The sequence below is a fragment of the Anabrus simplex genome, chromosome 11 (genome assembly GCF_040414725.1).
Source record: "Anabrus simplex isolate iqAnaSimp1 chromosome 11, ASM4041472v1, whole genome shotgun sequence".
NCBI classification, from domain to species: Eukaryota; Metazoa; Arthropoda; class Insecta; order Orthoptera; family Tettigoniidae; genus Anabrus; species Anabrus simplex.
In genome coordinates this window covers 48188403-48200872 of record NC_090275.1, presented here as the reverse complement: position 1 = coordinate 48200872, position 12470 = coordinate 48188403, and the positions used below count along the sequence as shown (strand labels likewise).

The 12470-nt window shown below is 41.3% G+C and overlaps 1 protein-coding gene across 1 annotated transcript in view; it reads right to left on the bottom strand.

Annotated features, from left to right (window-relative positions):
- Nucleotides 1-12470, bottom strand: part of LOC136883511 (neprilysin-11) — a 234708-nt gene that overhangs the window by 103094 nt on the left and 119144 nt on the right. The gene's annotated exons all lie outside the window — the stretch shown is intronic.

Sequence of the window (12470 nt, the reverse complement as noted above, 5' to 3'; positions counted from 1 at the left end):
GGAAGGAAGCGGCCGTGGCCTTAATTAAGGTACAGCCCCAGCATTTGCCTGGTGTGAAAATGGGAAGCCACGGAAAACCATCTTCAGGGCTGCCGACAGTGGGGTTCGAACCTACTATCTCCCGAATACTGGATACTGACCGCACTTAAGCGACTGCAGCTATCGAGCTCGGTTTTCGAATCTTTAAACTGCTTTCGTAATAAATTGACTTCATGCAGATACGATGTTCTTAGTTGGAGGGGTCGAAGTATTAACCTAAAGAGATGAATGTGTATATGCGAAACAAAGTAACTCCGAATATGTGTAAATGTTGAATTTAATCTGAAATAGTACATCCGTTGTTTTATTCATGGCACTGGCTATCGATATTAAATTACTTTCATTGCATTAAATGGTTATGGGTACCTGCCTCTATACCTATCTGATATACAAACAAGACAACAATTACCGCTGTGCTAACTAGAAGGAAAACTCAAGGATGTTGTTCATGAAGACCTCACCCATGGAGGTAGTGAATGGAATAAGAATGTTGTAAGAGGAAGTGAAAACATGTCGCCTACACTTTGGGGTGGTGTTGGTTAACAGACTCATGACGCAGTCCAGCTGAAATGATCTCTATATTAGCATGTGTTTGTCAACACGGGCCTCGCGTGTTCACAGAAAGTTGTGAATGAAAGTAGCAGACCTCTGTTAACATTGGTCTCATTGCGAGGACAGAATGTCTCGCTTAGCACAAATACATTGTTGGTAGTGGTTGATTGTACCTACGGTTGTTTCAAGGAAAACAATCTTATTAATACACTCAACTGTTGACATCGTGTTCGTAGTTACAGGACCTCATATTTTATGAGGGATTTGAATTATAGGGACGTGAATTTCATTTTTTTAAAGTCCCCGTTATGAACCACGTCCTTCTTGGTGAGAAGGCAAGAGTCTATGCCACACAGCTATCACACACCAGTACGGTTGTTTCACATCGAATATAAAACCAAATGAAAGGTAAGATAAAAAGGATCTGGGACTGTGAAATATCAGTAAACGGTGAACCACGTTTGTTCTAATAGGCGGAGTGACAGTGGTCTTAAACCAAACTCATCTCGAGATTACCTCATAGGCCCTACTACCACCAGGTTTGCAGGACCATGACAGCCAATCTGAATAATATGATGCAGAGCACCAGCAAAAATGTTTTGAATGGAAATACCATCTGAAAACCATCACAGTTTTTGGTTTGATGACTTGTGCCAGAGGGACATTCCACGTTGCTTTGGGACCTTTGGCTAACAGTTTCTGTTACCGTATTCACCGCTGCAACCACTTTACTAAGGGACTCTATCGGAAAATTCAGACATCACTCCTCCATGCTAGTATTCTTAATAGCTGTCCAGATCACAAAAAATTGCCCAAAACTTCAGTTTTAACCTATGACTGTGCTATGACAGTCTCTTGTCACGGTATTAATTGTGTCCATAGCAGCCTGCATTTAACGTACAAAGAATTCGTCATCGTCATCATGTATTCAGTCTTACAATTGCTTTGTCCCTACGATGAGTCTTCTCCCAATTATCTTAGGCTGTCGTTTTAGCTCCTTCACAATATATTAGACCGGTACAACTGAAGAACGTATTCATGAATGTGTTTCTTAGCCATCCGCGAGGTCATTTTTCAACTATTTTGCCCTCAGGCATTTCAATAATTAGACCGCCAAGTCGCAATCTGTTCTCTAGCCATGTTAAACTTCTGTTTATTTTATTGATTAGGTAAGGGACTCTATCGGAAAATTCATACACCACTCCTGTAGTCTATGCTTGTTTCCGTAATAGCTGCCCAGAGTATTTAAAAAAGCCCGAAACTTCCGTTTTAACTTACGACTGTGCTCAATAAATCGCTCGAGTACATCCACACTGGCCATATTCTCCATCCAGCTTATTTTTTCCAAGCGTCTCCAGCACCACATCTCAAAGGCTTATGGTCTCTTTAACCTTTCTTCAATTTTTCTCTGGAACATAGGCTACACAGTATATCGCAGCTGAAGATATGTATGTCTTCACAAGCGTTATCCTTATACCGGGGTACATGTTGCGCCGATATAGCAGACTGTCACAAAATGTCCGTTTTATCATAGCTTTGCGGCTTTTAATTTCAGTTTTCGTAATGAATATCTTCTGGTCAGAATTTGTCCAAGGAATGTAAGTAGTTTTACTAGTACTAATCCTTTATTCATGGTAACATGCAGTATCTGTGAGTGTTTACTAATCAACAGAACTTTTGTCTTCTTGGGGTTGATTCTTATACTAAAGTGCATAATGTTGTCATTCAAGCACTGTAACATTCGTTTAGAGCCTTGGGGCTTCCTGTAATCAATTCCGGATTACCAAAAAATTTAATATTTTTAATAAGCAACCTAAAGCTATTCAGAAGAATGTGCTGGACATTTTACCTACACTCAGATTGATTTACTCTTAGAAGTACCCTTAAATCTTAGATTATTAAGTTAAATGAATAAAATGTCAATGTAAGGTTAGAAACATTATAGTTTATATTTTTCGAGATATAGCTTTAATAATAGTAAATATTATAAATTAATTTTAAAATGTTAAAATGATTCTTATGATGCTTTATATTTCATACAAATTACATTTCACATTAACTTTAAATTATAATTAACTTATTTTTTAAGTAGTTATAATGTTCAGTATATTATGTATATGCAGGTGCATAATTATATGGTTTGGCATAATAGCAGGCTTCATAGCCTGAGCCCCGCCATGTACAGAAAGACATTAATAAAATAAAATAAGTTACTCCCTTATTGGAATCCTTTAAGAACAGATTCAATACAAGCTCCGCAAAAGCACTAAACAGTCCTGGAGAAAGCAAACCGCCTTATCTCATACCTTTACAGATCTTTGCACAATCTAACTTCACTTCCGAGACGTATGTCAGTTGTATGATATTGATACAGATCTAAAATAATATTAATTATTCAAGTACCAAACATCGATTTTCAGTAGCACCACACAAATATTAAATGTTGTCTGTCTTTGGTCAAAACCCCTTCAGAGACTTCGACAGTGCTAACGGCAGCATGCATTGACCGTATCCATTGAGTTCTTATTCCCGAGGGCAAACCAATAAACAAGGACATGTATGCAGATCTTTTATGAGGTGTGCGGCACTCCATCCACCCGACAGTAAAACTGTTTGTATTGGACTAGAACGATCGGAATGGAACTTCGTGGTACATTCAATAGGATCGGATATTTACCGTAGACAGTTACAGGTTAGAATGCAAATTTACTGAAACGAATAACAAGCATAATAGTTATGCTACGAGATTTGCATAAGGACTAGGGGTACGGTCTATCAGAACCCCTAGATTTTATGTTACTCTTGTTACATAACTGAAGAACGGGCTAGACGACACTTTCTAATAACCAAATTAGTTTGCATTCTAGCCAATTACTGCCTAAAAATCTAGAGTCTATTGTTCAAACAAGACATCAGAACATCGCTGCACGCCTACCCTTGTTACAAAGGACGACCACAGCATGATGGAATGAGTTATTTTTTGAGATTTGTTATAATGGAACGCTTTACTTTTCAGTTTCGACTTACAGTGGTTAAGCTGTTTTTTGTGAATGTTTTAATATATATATGCGTTAGGCCCTCTAAGGAGCACGTAGAACCATTAGTTAGCATTCTTCTTCTTGTTTCTCTTATCCTCCCAAAACTTCTTCATCCTCGCACTGTGAGTCTGTCGTCTTTCTTGAGTCCATGCCTCCTGGAGTTTTAAATTTCTTGTACATTGTCTGGCTGCAAAGCTGTGCAAGTTAATTTTGTGTCTAAATGTAGCCCGTGTAGTTGTCAGTGGGTCAACGCCGACTTCTGCGAGATCTTTTTGGGTGTCAGCAAGCCACCGTACTTTATTTTGTCGGGTTCCGCTGATAATGAGGAAGATTTTCTTGGTCAGTCGCGAGTCGTCCATTCGTGCTAGATGTCCGTAGAATTGCATACGTCTTTTCCGGGCGATTGAAGTGAATCTTTTGGTCAGCGAGTAGAGTTCTTCCGAGCTTTTTCGCATCCATCTTCCAGCTTGGAACTTTGGTCCAAATATTTTCCTAAGTATTTGCCGTTCCATTTTCTCGATGCCATTGGTATTGATGGTCAGTGTTGATGTTTCAATCGCGTAGAGTGCTTCAGGAAGAACTACTGTATGGTAGTGACGCAGCTTGGCTTGGATGGAAACGGATTTTTTATTGTAGATATTCCAGGTGACTGTGTAGGCTTTACGTAATTTTTCGGCACGGGTTTTGTTGGCTATCCTGTCGTTACCAGTGCTTCCGATAATTTCACCTAAGTACTTGAAATGTTTAACTCGTGTGATATTGCAATATTTGTTCCCAAGTGATTCCACACTGGTGTTCTTGGAGTCCATGTATTGTGTTTTCTCATATGATATTTGGAGGCCAGTCTTAATAGCAATCTCATGCAGATTCTCAAGAGCGGTTCTGGCTTCATCGGGAGTGCGGGTGATTATTGCTAGGTCGTCAGCAAAGGCAAGACACTTAATATTGATTCGCTTATCTCTCGTTCCCATATTTATCTCGTGTACTTCTTTCTCCCATGTTCTAACGATATTATCTAGTACAAGATTAGAATATTCTTCAGAAAGAAAATCCTGCAATAAGATATTATACCTAATTTTGCTTGAAAGGTATAATTTAATTTAAACAGAAATAATTAAATATGTAATTCTGTTTTAATTGAATGTTTACTTTTTCAGGCATAATAAATTTTATTTTAAATAATTTTAATTGTTTTAATTGTAAAAATCCTGCGTTAGTTTCGGAAGACTGAAAATCTTCACGAAAAGAGAAGATTCTGGAGGGTAATCCCTATTTCCTCGTTTTAAAATATAATAATATAATGCACATTTTATACCGGGTGAATCAGCGCCGCCTATTGTTTGTTAAGTATGCGCCATCTGCTAGAAATTAAATCTCTCTCTTAACTCGTAACTCACGCGGTATCCTACAGAAATTTTATGTACTAATTATTCAGTTTTTTCCGGGCTGAGTGGCTCAGACGGTTAAGGCGCTGGCCTTCTGGCCCCAACTTGGCAGGTTCGATCCTGGCTCAGTCTGGTGGTATTTGAAGGTGCTCAGATACGACAGCCTCGTGTCGGTAGATTTACTGGCACGTAAAAGAACTCCTTCGGGACTAAATTCCGGCACCTCGGCGTCTCCGAAAACCTTAAAGAGTAGTTAGTGGGACGTAAAACAAATAACATTAAAAATCATTATTAATTATTCAGTTATAGTAGAGAAGGATGGATTTACTTTTAGCGTTTTAAGCATTCGCCAAATTGAAGTGCAAAACTATACTTTTTGATGCATTTTAGGCGTCACTACTGTGCTTGATGGATTGTTGTCTATAATCTTCCCAATTTTGTACTAACCAGAGAGGCTTCCTTTAAATGCCGACGATGAAGAACTTTTCACTTCTTTGGGCGTGATTTATGTAATAGTGGTTGTTTTGTTTCGTTTAGTTCCAAGTGAGTTAAATTCGTCGATCAAGACAAGACCGACGAGCGCCGGAAGCAGATGGTTAGATAACAGAATTACGACTGTTCGTCACGTCATTAGAACGCACCTCGCAGTGTCTCCACTCACGCGACTTAATAGTTCGCTATTGATTTACTACATTGTCGGTCACTGACCGCAGAATAAACAGCCGACACATAAATTATTACAGATAACATGAAGCAGTAAAAGGCAGTTAATTATGGTCTGACAGTAAATGGTTTGAAAATGTCCGAACACGAACACACAAACGGGACTGATCAGTAGGAGCGGTGTTTAAGTAGTATGTCTACCCCCTTAGCACAGTTTTTTTGACACGGGGACGGAGATGAAGTGAGATGAATTTATACTTCATGTTTTATGGCCGGATGCCCTTTCTGACGCCAACCTCAGTTGTGGAGCTAATGAAGATGAAATGAAATGGCGTATGGCTTTTAGTATCGGGACTGTCGGATTACATGTTCGGCTCGCTAGATCCAGGTCTTTTGATTTGAGGGCCGTAGGCGACTTGCGCGTCGTGATGAGAATGAAATAATGATGAAGACGACACATAAACCCGTCCCCCGTGCCAGGGAAGTAAACCAATGATGGTTAAAATTCCCAACCCTGCCGGGAATCGAACCCGGGACCCCTGTGACCAAAGGCCACCACGCTAACCATTTAGCCATGGAGCCCGGAATGATGGCGAATGAAACTAGGTAAGTAGGTACATGGAATTAGCTGCGGCCTATGAATATTAACTGTCACGGAATTTTCCTGAGAGTTTTTTTTTTAAATTTCGTGTGGCTATTTCTAGCCGAGTGCAGCCCTTGTAAGGCAGACCCTCCGATGAGGGTGGGCGGCATCTGCCATGTGTAGGTAACTGCGTGTAGTTGTGGTGGAGGATAGTGTTATATGTGGTGTGCGAGTTGCAGGAATGTTGGGGACAGCACAAACACCCAGCCCCCAGGCCACTGGAATTAACCAATGAAGGATAAAATCCCCGACCCGGCCGGGAATCGACCCGGGACCCTCTGAACCGAACGCCAGTACACCGACCATTCAGCCAACGAGTTGAACTTCCTGGAAGTGAAAATAGGAAACCACAGAAAATCATTGTCAGGCTAACCAACGGTGGGGATTGAACCCGCACGTCTCCCAAATCAATCAACAATCAATCATCCATGATCTGCATTTGGCTTGGCCAGCCAGGTGGCAGATTCCCTATCAATTGTTTTCCTCATATTTACCTAGCTTTTCTGTTTTCAAAGAACTTACAAATTTATCGAAAATTTTCTATGATAATTTATTTCAATCCCTTGCTCCTCGTCCTATAAATGAATGTTTGCCCCAATTTGTCCTCTTGAATTTCATATTATGATCTTTCCTACTCTTATAAGCTCCACTCAAGCTTATTCTTCTACTTACGTCATTCCACGCCAATTCACTACTGACAGCTCGAAAGATACCACACAGTCGAGCATCTCGTCTCCTTACTCCCAAGTCTTCCCAGTCCAGAGTTTGTAACATTTTAGAAATTCTACTTCTTTGTCGGAAATTACCCAGAACAAATCGTGCTACTTTGCTTTGAATTTTTTTCCAGTTCCCATATCAAGCAGCCTTGGTGTGGGTCCCATACACTGGAGCTATGTCCGGCTCCATGGCTAAATGGTTAGCGTGCTGGCCTTTGGTCACAGGAGTCCCGGATTCGATTCCCGGCAGGGTCGGGAATTTTAACCATCATTGGTTAATGTGGCTGACACGGGGGCTGGTTCTATGTGTCGCCTTCATCATTTCATCCCCATCACGACGCGCAGGTCACCCACGGCTGTCAAATCAGAAGACCTGCACCTGGCGAGCCGAACATGTCCTCGGACACTCCCGGCACTAAAAGCCATACGCCATTTCATTTTCACTGGAGCTATACTCTAAATGCGGTCTTACCAGAGACTTATACCCCCTAAATACTCGCATTAACCATGTGAAGAGGTATCTAACCTTTCTTAACAACATCGTTAATATGATTTCCCCAATGTAGATCATTCCTTATACTAACCCCTAGGTACTTACATTGTTCCCCACGAGGTACTATCACCCCATCCACACAATAATTAACACTGAGAAGACTTTTCCTCTTGGTAAAACTTACAACTTGACTTTTCATTCCATTGACATTCATACCATTGTCTGCTGTCCGTCTCACTACATTGTTTTAATTCCCCCTGCAGTCGCTCACAATCCTGCAACTCATTTACTACTCTATACAACATAACATCATCCTGTGATTCCAGATCTTTATTCATATCATATATATATGTAGTGCGTTTTGGTAAGTTTTTAAAATAATTCATTTAACCCTAGAAGTGCTAAACGTCGTGCTTGCGACGTAATATCACTAGAGTGGGACGCATACTTCAGGCATTCACTAAATTATTTGTAACATCATTCATCTTTCACTGGCGCATTCATTTTTTTTTGCTAGGGGCTTTACGTCGCACCGACACAGATAGGTCTTATGGCGACGATGGGATAGGAAAGGCCTAGGAGTTGGAAGGAAGCGGCCGTGGCCTTAATTAAGGTATAGCCCCAGCATTTGCCTGGTGTGAAAATGGGAAACCACGGAAAACCATCTTCAGGGCTGCCGATAGTGGGATTCGAACCTACTATCTCCCGGATGCAAGCTCACAGCCTCTACGCGCACGGCCAACTCCTGGCGCATTCAAATCTAGTTGAAATTGAAGGGAAAAATTCAAGGTTTTCATAACTCGTTCCTCACTAACCGCAAATGACTTATTCAAGCACAGGGCAAACAGAAAGTCTGCTGCCCCACCCCCCACACCCCACCTTACCCTGCAGTCTTTTGCTGTGAAACACTTAGGGATGCCGAAGTTAAAAACCCGAAACTTACTCTTACAGCCGTTATCTTGTGTGATTGAATATTTATGTCCGACTCGTTGGATGAACGGTCAGCGTACTGGCCTTCGGTTCAGAGGGTCCAGGGTTCGATTCCCGGCCGGTTCGGGGATTTTAACCTTAATTGGTTAATTCCAATGGCACGGGGGGCTGGGTGTATGTGTTGTTTTCATCATCATTTCATCCTCATCACGACGCACAGGTTGCCCACGGGTGTCAAATATAAAGACCTGCACCTGGCGAGCCGAACCCGTCCTGGGATATCCCGGCACTAAAAGCCATACGACATTTCATTTTCATTGAATATTTTGTAATGATATTATGCTACTGAAGAAAAGTATATTGTTATTTCATATATGACTTAATATCACACGAAGTTTCGTAGGAGATATTATATTTTAAAATTGATATTTGACTTCGTTTAATGTAAAACTATATGTATATTTGTTTCACATCATTAAATAAATAAATATCCGTAATAATACACTTGATACAGAGCTAGTAATGAAAAATATAACTATAATACTTTATAACGTATCCTGCCAAATGATAAACTAAACATCTCATTGTATTATCAAGCCGAGCACTGAGAATTTCTGATTTGGGTATCTGATTTTTCCCCATTTTGACACTGCGAGTTCGAATCCTGGATTTCGATTTTTCACTAACATAATTTGCAGCATTTCTGGATCCCTATGGTGCCTAGCAGGAAGAGGAAACTCTCCGAGGATGACTCCAAGTAGTTACGAGCGGCCAACGGAATTGTGTCCAGCACTTCCGCTTTTCCTTGTGTATTTGCACTGAGTGAACTACAATTTTTGAAACCTGAAAAAATTCGACGTGTTTTGACTGTAGTATTTTTTAAATAGAGATTTTTCATTGGTGTTTAACATGAAAATCTGAATAGTAAAAATGCAGTTCGCTCTTAAACTTTTGATCGTCTGATACTGGAGATATGTGAACTACCTGGTACTTGCATAAGCAGGCAAAATACTGTTTCTTGTTTAAAGTGGTCTACTGCATATCATTATTATTATTATTATTATTATTATTATTATTAACAAATGCATCGCAATGTATGGCAATGATCACATACAGTGGTGTGATAATGAAGTAATGTTAAAACATAATTACCAACAGCAGCAACAACAAATACTACTACTGCTACAACAACAGTTCCATGGAAACAAAACATACTACACTGACTGAGCAAATGTCATGGGATAGCGGAGCACTGATGCGCAGGTGTGTTGTCTGCGCACCACACACCCGCTGTGCCAGCGGCAGTTGTATAGGAGACCTTCTGAGCAGTGGCTGTGCATATGACAAGTGTAACATGGAACGTCGTCGTGAGCTGACACCGTTCGAACGGGGTATGGTGGTCGGTGCCCGACGGATGGGAAGTGCGATTTCGGAAGTGGTGCGGGAAGTCGGCTTCACACGATCAATCGTGTCCAGGGTGTATCGTGAATGGTTGAATGCGGGAGTCACCGTCCACAACAGACGAACGACCGGCCGTCCAACCACCCTCGATGACCGTGACCGGCGACATCTGAGACGGATTGTCAATAGTGACAGACGGGCAACCGTGCAACAATTCACGGAAAAATTCAACACAGGCCGTGCTAGACACTTCTCCCATTGGACAATCCGTAGGAACATGGGTTCTATGGGCTATGGGAGCCGGCGCCGCACACGGGTGCCACTGTTAACCCAATGTCATCGGGCACAATGACGCGCATTTGTCGCCAGTCACCAGGGATGGACACTGGCTTGTTGTTTTAAGGGGTCCAACATCGAAGGTCATCGGCCCCTAATGAAAAAACCCTATTGAATAAGTCTTCGGCAACACGGCAAAAAAGGCAAAAACAAACAAAAAAAGCCAACTATAGCAGTCCCTACAATGGACGTGTGTCCAAGCGACGAGCCCTTGGTGGGCTGACGGAGTCTTCCAACAGATTCAGGCAGCCGAGCCCTGCAAAACGCCGCCGATCGTGCACACCCATTATCTCCCACCACTGTGCTATCCAGCAGTGTATGGATCTTAATTCTCTACTGCTTATCTCGTCACTCCCTGCTGACCTATCTTCTCAGCAACACACTCTCTACGACAGGAAGAACAATATATATACATCTGCCACACTACACTCTACTAACTTCAGTTTCCTTTAACTTCTTAATGCAGCGTTTTTTGATATCCTCTAAAAACTTGTTTCGGTTTCTAGGTTCTTTCCAAGGGTGGCAAGTGCACTAAGAAATCCCATACGTTTCCTCGGATGGATCTACTAGAAGAGTTGATATTATTGCATAATTTAACACTTGTAGGCATGGAAATTCTAAATTCCCATGGAGGGAATGAGATATTCTTCCACCAATAGACCAAGTCAAAAATCAGATCAAAAATCAGATGTAAGGCTTTTGAGGCGTTTGCTCTATTAACCAGCGTTTCGTCTTAGGTCTGACACTAGACTCCTCAGAGTGGGATGTGTCAGACCCTACCCACTGACGCTGGGGTGTATGCAGGTGAACTTACCAGAAGCCCATTATAAGAGGCACAGTCTGATAACTGCATACGGGAGATAAAACTCCACAATGGAATTATTGCACAAACCTCAGCGTCAGTGGGTAGGGTCTGACACATCCCACTCTGATGAGACTAGTGTCAGACCTAAGACGAAACGCTGGTTAATAGAGCAAACGCCTGAAAAGGCTTAGATCTGATTTTTGATCTTACTTGTAGGCATGGCATAATTATTGGCGCTTTTATCGATTCGATGCTTGTCTTCAACAAGCTGAGAAGGTGCATAAAGGAAAGAAAGCTGTCTATGAACCCACCGTTAATTATTTCATAGACAGGTATAAGCTCAAATGCGTTGATGTAATAGGTTTACTGATAGGAGCACGAGGTGTTATACCTCGTTTTTTAGGAATTTCCAAAAATAATATCACATTCCAACTTCCGTACGAGATGAGGTAGTCACCGTAGTACTAAAGAGTTGTCAAATTCTCAATCACAGACTCTATCCACACCTCTAGGTGTTGCTTGAAATGTATATCATATTACTATATTTTCATACTGTAATTATCATTTAAATGTTCATTATAATTACATTGCCTTGAAGATGGTTTTCCGTGGTTTTCCATTTTCACACCAGGCAAATGCTGGGGCTGTACCTTAATTAAGGCCACGGCCACTTCCTTCACACTCCTAGCCCCTTCCTGCCTCATCGTCGCCGTAAGACCTATCTGTGTAGGTGCGACGTAAAGCAAATAACAAAAAAATTACACTGGGTATACTGAATCTTTTGGAGCTATCTCCATTGGGAGGCAGTTTTATAAATAAATATAAAAATGTCCTCATCCCTAGGGCTCTCCCTTCAGGCACACCCACCGTTGATGTGAGCTGCTTGTATCATTTCGACCACATACAGCCCTCATGCCATTATTAAATATCCGGCAATACCGGGAATCAAACCTTGGCCCTAAGCTGCGAAGGCTATTCTTACCAAACATGTCCCCTTCTAAGAGTAATTTCTCTTATTTTTTTAATATGTAAGTAATACCTCAATAAACGGTCTGGAATTTAGAGAAAAACACTCGGCACTTCGAGGGTCAACGAGTGGTAAGTATCTTTCAACCAGCACTGAAGTGATGTAACTAAATTTGTATAAGGATCAGAGGTTCGGTGTAAGAACTCCTACCATTTATGCAACTCCATCAACACAACAACAGTGCGAGCACAAGCTCCATGTGGAGGATGTATTTAGCATTACGTGTGTTGTGTATGTCGAAAGATGTGCTGCATGTATTAAGGCGTACACAAGCACCCAGTCTTAGAGTCTGAGAAATAAACCAGACGCAACTAAAATCCCTTACCCTACGGGGAATCGAACCTGAGACCCTCTAACCATTCAGCCAAAAAGCTCGACAATGTGCGCTAGAGGATCTTGAATATAAATGAGAACAGTACATTCTCCATGTAAAAATATGATA